The sequence below is a fragment of the Miscanthus floridulus genome, chromosome 3, assembly GCF_019320115.1.
Source record: "Miscanthus floridulus cultivar M001 chromosome 3, ASM1932011v1, whole genome shotgun sequence".
Classification (NCBI taxonomy): domain Eukaryota; kingdom Viridiplantae; phylum Streptophyta; class Magnoliopsida; order Poales; family Poaceae; genus Miscanthus; species Miscanthus floridulus.
Window position 1 is genome coordinate 6,710,043 of NC_089582.1, and position 7,846 is coordinate 6,717,888.

The 7,846-nt window shown below is 42.0% G+C and overlaps 1 pseudogene; it reads right to left on the bottom strand.

Moving 5' to 3' along the window:
- Positions 1–384: 384 nt before the first annotated feature.
- On the bottom strand, positions 385–7,397 carry LOC136541296 (mitogen-activated protein kinase kinase kinase 5-like; annotated as a pseudogene).
- Positions 7,398–7,846: the final 449 nt, after the last annotated feature.

Here is a 7,846-nt window from a genome sequence, read left to right on the forward strand (position 1 = left end):
AACACGGATAAATATCTCCCATGACTGTAAAGTGCAAAATTCCTAGGTCAAGACGAAGAGGCGCCGGAGGTTTGTCAGTTTAAACACGTCTTTATGGTTTGTGTTTTATTCTGGTTATGAACTGTACTGTACCAGAACATCAAAATGAAATAATGTTATGATCCTTCACATTTTGTTATATGCATATGGAAGTCGAAGTCTAGCCTTCTTTCCACAAGCTGGAAGTGTGTGTGTAATAAGATCCCCCAATGCAGCCACGGTTCAGAGAAGGCAATCAGTTTTTGTTTTGGGTAACATGTTCGGTGACTGGCCCTGTTTGATGCTGCTATTTTACCTCCTTAGACTAAATCATGGTATTTTAGAACACAAGAAACAGTTTCCCACAAACTGTACAAGTGCACAGATAAAAGCCAGTGGGCCTTCGATATTTTGGCCAAAAATGAATAATCAATGATACAGCAAAAATATGATTTTACATGGTGGAGCAGCAAGAACAACATAGAGCTACGTCTAATTCCTGTTGGCTGAAAATTGAGAACTTTCAGTTTTACATAAAGCTAGTCCTAATTCTATGCTACACAAAAAATGACATCAACAATTTCTGGAGACAATTTACATCCGTGCTTGTGCTTTCAAGGATCTCTCGTGCAAACCCTGGTAAACTGTACAATTTATATGGTTATGTATCCTTACTAAAAAATGGTTAGAAGTTAAGGTCAGAAGCTGCATCCTGTAGGTGAAACACCATGGAAGCTCCATCACAGGGTTGTTAACCCAGCTCCTCTGGATTGCAGTGCTCCATGAGCAGTCACAATGTTGCATAGTCACACAGATGATCTTATAAAGCTCAACATCCTTAACTGCACAGGATTCTGCAAGGCACATTGAGACTGAACTGCATCTGATAGAAATGGCACTATACATGGCATGCAGGATCCACGATCAGAACAAAACTTCCTTCCCGTTAGGCCTTGGCAATGGACTAGGCTGAGGGTTTACGCTTGTAAACTGCATGGTGTTCACAAAATTTGCTGTGGAACCAGGATTGCCAAAACCTAAAGGCCGAGGTGAAAAGTTAGGAGTAGCTTCCTGGATTGTTAGTGGAGCCAATCGAAAAGTTGATTCAGAAGACCTAGCAGCTCTGCTTGGTTCACTGGTAACAAAAAGAATGTGTTGCTGTTAAGATATAGTGACGAAGAACTAACAGTTCTTTAACCAAGACAGCACAATGATAATTTAATCGAAACTACTCACACATTGGTATTTTTTCCTTTCATGCTTGAGTCACTCTTCGCAGTTGGTCTGTTGTCTCTTGAACTGTAAGTGGTATCCTGTAATACATCAGTGGCATCATATGTATGCCATTCTCAGGTATCCTTTTAACCCTCATTGATCATGTCAGAAAAAAGAGACTTACATTGACTTTAATCCCTGCAAATGAATGTATGGAACCATGTTTATTGTAGTGACTTGAATTGTGGATGAATGGATGGTCCAACAGCTCGCTTGCAGTTGGCCTCTCTGCAGGAGTCCTCTTGAAACAAGCACTGTAGAAATTCTTTGCCCTCATTGGACAAATTTTCTGGAATTGGTGGGTCCTTATGTAACACCTTAAACATCGCAGCTGGCTACAGGACTGAAAAGGGTAACATATAATAGGGAACATTAAAATCAATGTGCGATGTCAATACCAAGAATACTGGTGACAAATAAAAGCATGTAAGGCAGTAGAGAGCGAGGTGAAGAGGTGATCAATAGACACTAGCAACATGTGCTTGTCTTGTCTTTCTATGTCTATGCAATCTAGAGCCCTACTTTTTCTATAACAGAATGGTCAGGCTAGCTATAGCTGTTTTCCTTAGGTATGAGAATGAAAACTTTATCACACTCGACCTCTCTTGTATAGAACAGTGGGTGTTATTGACATGATAGTTTCACAATTCTTGTGGCTTTGAGCAATCAGATGGCCTCACCTATTATGTAAATATATATAGGACTATTAGCATAACAGGTATGTATGTATGTAAGACTCAAGTACTGCTTCGGTGCTTCCAGAAGCACCAATAATTTTGGTTGGTCAAGGATCCCTAGATCACTATGGGGCAAATATTGTAAGCCTGTAACGAAGGGAGCACAGATAGCACAACTGAAGGATGACACAGGGAAAGTGCTTCATTTTAAGTGAGCTTAAGCACACTAGGAAAATTTGAGTCATGCAAATACATGCTAGAATTTATTGTAAAATATAAGCATACTTCAAGTTATTACCCCTTCAAGATCACTCCAAGGAGGCTTTCCATCGAACATCTCTATGATGGTGCAGCCGAGACTCCATATATCAACAGCGAGATCATAGCCTACATCTTTCATTAGTGTAGCTTGAACCATCTGAAGAAAGAAAAATTTTATCAATAACAGTACAAATAAATTTCTAGTCACAAGCATGTTACTAACTTTGATATAAAAATAAACACATGAAGCAGCAAAATACAGTAATAGGCTCATTTGACAAGCCAAATTGGCTTTCTACTAAAGGCTAACTAATTCATTAAAAAAAACTGCCACCCAAGCTGTGAACTAGAGAAATGAGCTACTGTTGTTTTATTTTGTATGTCTCACAATTGGTTGCCTAACTAACTGCCCGTTTGTGAGTTGATATATCAAATAATATTTATTTTGATTACAAATGCATTTCGTACAAAGTTAAGAGAGCTTCATAGCCCATCAACATAATATATGTTCTTATTCCTTTGTTGCGCACACTGACTTTAAGCAGCCCATGCAACAGGCTCTGGAGTCTCACTGTACTTTGCAGTTTCAGTAAGTACAGAACTTCTGAGCTCCCAATGTTTTTTTTTTCTTTTTCACGATCTTGCCTGAGCATATTACTCGAGTTCACACTGTAATTGACAACCCATGCTGAAAACAGTGTAAGGTTAGATAAAAATCATAGTATTATCGTGTTATGCAACATTACAATTTTATACAGACCAAAGTTTGTGTGTGTGTGTGGGGTGGGTGGGGGGGGGGGGGGGGGGGGGGTCACATGTTGTACATAGAAAATTAAATTGATACTTAGTTGCATGAAAAGTTGGTAGTAATACAAGGAATATCTTAAGATACCTCTGGGGCCATCCAGTATGGTGTTCCCTTCAGTGAAAGATTAGGGGCTGCAGTACTTAACTGGTAAAAGGAGAAAATGATGTCAATGGTGCCACATGAAAAATGTTACTGAACTCATGAGTCTATACTCACATGCTTGGCCATTCCAAAGTCAGCCAATTTGACTACACCCTGAACATCAACTAGCAGATTTGCTCCTTTGATATCCCTGCAAGTGTATATTTTCATTGCCTTTTACATAAATGACACAAAGTGAAAGCAGATGCATTAGTATATAGCAATCAAAACCATACTGAGAGGTGCACTCCATGTTACTCTATTGAAAACTTTTGTTTGAGGTTGCTCAGCTTTGATACACAAGCTATGCCCTCCACCTTTTCATATATTCGCCTAGGTGAGCTAAGGCATTGAATAAGATGGCTTGAGTTTTATTTCTGCTCATGGTTGTCAACAAAGTTCCTATTTTTATGTACTTTCATGAGTACTCTTTTTTTTAAAAAAAATGAGACCATAGCTCCTTCATCTCCCATCCTATATATGTTCAAATGACCACAGAAACGACAAGGTATCATGATAAGGGATGACCAATATAACCAACACTCCAACAGTGATGCATTTGGATCTCGGATGCAATAACCAATTTGCATACCAAAGTCTAGTAAGCCAACATAAGAAAGAACATAGCGACATGAACTAAAAGAGGCAAATAGCATGGAGATCTATGTGAGAAAAATTATACAAATAAGTATTTTGTGGGAAAGTTTCTCCTAAAAAGTTTTGTGTGGGAAAATCTAAAATTGCGAAAGTTTACTAGAAGCTCCTAAGCAAGACAGAAGAACTAGGAACCAAGCCACAAGTCAACATACCAGTTGACCTGGCACAAAAAAAAATGCATTTGAACAATGACAGGGATTTGCATACCTATGCATAATCTTTTGGCCATGCAAAAATGCTAGACCCCTTAGAATATGGCGGGTGAAGTTGCGAATAACTGATTCTGTCATTGCTCCATAATGTTGTTTGACATACTTATTAATTGAACCCGGGTGAACGTATTCCAGGTAAATGTAAAAACGATCTTCAATCTGCAAGACTCCCCAAAGATTACATGATGAACTAAAAAGCAGAGCTACTTAGCTCATATTCATGTTGGGAACTTACAATGTCACTGCCATAATACTGCACTATGTTTTCATGCTTAAATTGGCTTAGGAACTTTACTTCCTGAAATATATGAAAGTATGTCAGTGCAGACTATTACAGAAGTTGCATATATTTCCTAAGTTGTCTAGATATAAAGATAGACAGCTCTCCTATGTGTTTGAGAAAAAAAAAATTATCCAGATATGTCATACGAATGCTGCAGGTAATATTTAAAATATGCAATATAGTCAAGCAGCCAGAAGTCTTGGCACAAAGAAAAACGCTCAACAAAAATAGTAAAGTAGAAAATTATTCAGATAGGGAACGAAAGCACCTATAAAACATTAAATACTGCTCATTCCTGGAAACAAAAAGCATGTGTATTCTGTAAGATATACTGTCAAATTTAACAACCTGCTCTAATTGCTTCAAGGACTCAGCAGATTTAGCATCATCAGGAATTATGTTGACTTCTTTCATTGCACAGAGAGCTCCTGTGTGCCTGCAAATAAATGGATGCAAAACAATCTTCAGAATTCAAAATGACGTGCTAGTATCAATGACATACCAAATACACTCCCATACCTATTGGTAGCTTCATACACACAACCAAATGTGCCGCTACCTAGAAGTTTTCCTTTTTGCCACTGACCAGCCACTGAGGGCATTTCAACTTTTGGAGCAGACTGAGTGGTAAAACCTGTTTGCATTGGACTTGAAGCACCAGGAGGGAGAGGTAATGGGTGAAAGCTGACACTCCCATTTCCTTCAATGCGTGAAATATTGTTATCTGGGTACAATTTAGAGTGCATAGGTGATGGAGGGGCACTGGTATTCCTTGGCATAAGAATAGGACTTCTTAATGCACTAGAGAAAGAAGATCGGTCTGGAACCCCTGCATATTTTTCAGGAGAGAATGAAACTCCCATAAAATCTGTTGATTGGATAGATGGAGCGGACCACACAAGGGGTCCTTGAGCAGGTGCCATAGTAGATGAGAAGTCAGCATTGCTAAATCTTCGAGGGCTGCACACAGGACTTGAAAAGCCACTGCTCGGAGCACTTTTAGCAGGAATGTTCAACCGAAAGTTCATAATTTCTGGTGAACTCTTATCCTGGAACTTCTCACGGAATGCATTCCTGTGGTGACTAAAGGTAGCCCGTTTTGTTCCATTTGGTAATAATTCATTGTGCTCAGGAAACTTCTGTGCAATCTGGCTTAGTCACCCTATAGCCACAAAACACTTAAGGATCAGGAAATAGCTCAAAAGCAATGAAAAAATAGCTTTAGATGGGTTCAATTATATTAAAAACTTATCCATTTTGAGTAAAAGAAGTGCAGATTATAATGAAAAGGAAAGGACTAGTCAACAAAAGGGTGATCAGGTGATGCAACTCCAGTTTTCCTCAGTCAAGTGTCTCTATGCACCGGTGAGCTAAATTAAATTATAGAAAACCAAACACCACCATAAATGGTCATTAGTCAGTAGCACAAAAAAACCACAAACAGAAGTTTTGGCTCAAGCGAATGATGATGGATCTGTCAGCCTCCTTTTTTCTTACAATTCCAGTTTGCACGATCCGGCTCGTCACCCTTATGGTCACATATCCGTCTTGTCATTTCCATGTAAAAAAACATTGCACGTTCCAAGATAAACCTTTCTTGATTCTATGATTCACCATGAATCCATAATGACAGATAATCTAGTGCATAATGCGCTTGTACCATAAAAATTAAAAGGTCATGAATGATGAAAAGGTCCCATAATAAACTCAAACCACCTAACATATCCTACATGTCCATATCACCACGAAAACCATGCCCAATTTATGTAGGGTATGAAACGTGATTGGACTTTGCCCCTTTTTCGTTGACTTCTGTCCAGAACAGGTGAACTGTAGGGCAATAGTAGTAGATGTCTGTTATGAGCAATTGTCAACTGCTCGAAAATTCAGTTGAAACAAACATTCTAGTACAGAGACAGTCCCAATCCCCTTTGTTCCTACATTTCCACATCTCAATAAATGCTAAGGATCCCCGAATAATCATAAACGCCTTTCAACTACTAGCTGAAAGTAACATCTCAACCGATTATTGGAACTACGGAATCATACTACAATGCCAATTGCAAATTGATTGCAAATGTAGCACTTCCCCTACACACGTGAGTAGAATCTACGGGCAATCAAATCGAGCCATGCTACACATCCAGTCATCCATGCGATCGAATTGAATTCCGATTAAATTGGGCGAAAGAAGAAAAAGGGGCGATTTATTTTGGAAGCAGAAAACACCGCACCTGGGCGCGAGCGTCGTCCTGTCGCCCCACCCATCGGCGATCCCGAGCGGGTAAAGCAGCCTGGGCGAGGGCAGCGGCAGCGGGTGCAGGACGGGCGAGGACGCGGACCTGGGCGGCTGCGCGCCGCCCTCCCTGGCGCTGGCGGACCTGGAGATGGGGGTGCCGACCGGGATCCCGATGGCCTCGGAGGCGGAGGAGCGGCCCCTCTGCTGCGGCGGGGAGGAGGAGGAGGACCTGTCGGAGACGTAGTCGTCGATGCCGAGGTCCCCGGGCTCAACGTCGACGCAGCCGACATCGACGTGGCGCAGCTTCCGCTGGCGCGTGAGCTTGGGCGGCGCGAGGAGGTCCCCCCGTCTCCCCGCGCGGCCGCCGGGTCCGGGCTGGACGCGCGAGGTGGACGCCCGCGCGGGGGACGACGGCGTGGAGGCGGAGGTGACGGACGAGCGGTGGAACGCCGACTTGGAGCGCTTCCACCACGACGGCATCTTCAAGGCCCGGGGGTGGGGAGGGGGAAAGGGGGGGAGGAGGAGGAGGAGGGGACGAAACCCTAGCCGCCGTGCGCGTAGGGTTAATGGCATTGGAGGCGGGGCCGCGAGGGCGGGGCGCGGAGCGGGTGGACGGCGACGGCGACGGCCGCGGCCACGACGACGACGACCTCCTCCATTCTGTTGGTCGGGGTGCGGACGCTTTTTTTATATATTTTATATTTATTTATTATTTGCTTTTTGTCGTTTTGTTTGGGAGGCGGTCGTTGGTTTCGCGGGTACCGTTAGGGTGGCCCACATGTCAGTGGGTGGGTCTCGCCGCGGCAACAACCAAAAGTCCAACCAGTCAAAGCCCCCAATCACATTTCGTTTCATTCTTGGTCTTAAAAAATTTCTACCTCCGTTCTTGGGAGCGTTCACACGTCGTCCTCACCTTGTTTTAAACTGTTTTCAACGTTTGTTTCCACACCATCATTCGTAGAAGACGGGGAAATTTTGAAAATTATACTGCTGTGGCCAATAGATCCTTCAATTCACTTCTAAAAGTAGTATTGCATTAAAGGTAAATCATGATAATATAAATAATTGTCATGTTTGTTTCTCTTATAATCCGTACTTTTCAGCTTATCTTTTCAGCTGGAACAGTACTTTTTCTCTCACAACAAATCAGCCGGAACCGTGTTTCGGCTTGTTTTTTTAGCAAAACAAACGGGGCCAATGATGTGGGTCGTTACTTTCATATACATAAAGGCTTAAAACAAGGTGACTCTCTATCACCAATACTTTTTAACTTAG